The following is a 241-nucleotide window of genomic DNA, read 5'->3' on the forward strand; positions in this document are numbered from 1 at the left end:
ACTTGTTTTGAGTCCTTGCGTGCCAGAAAGACACCTTGCATCTGCTCTGACACTGAAATCCTAGTTCGCTTACAGGATTCTTGACTGGTGATTTTCCTACTGGATTCTTTCCTACTGGCATCTCAAGGCATTGCTCTGCTGTCCTCGACCTTCCATTGCTGCCTGGCGGATTTCATAGCCATTGGGGTTCTTGTTTCTTTGTATGATCTTGCTTTGTAGGATGAACAACCTCATATGTGTC

Source organism: Callithrix jacchus, chromosome 11, assembly GCF_049354715.1.
Source record: "Callithrix jacchus isolate 240 chromosome 11, calJac240_pri, whole genome shotgun sequence".
Classification (NCBI taxonomy): domain Eukaryota; kingdom Metazoa; phylum Chordata; class Mammalia; order Primates; family Cebidae; genus Callithrix; species Callithrix jacchus.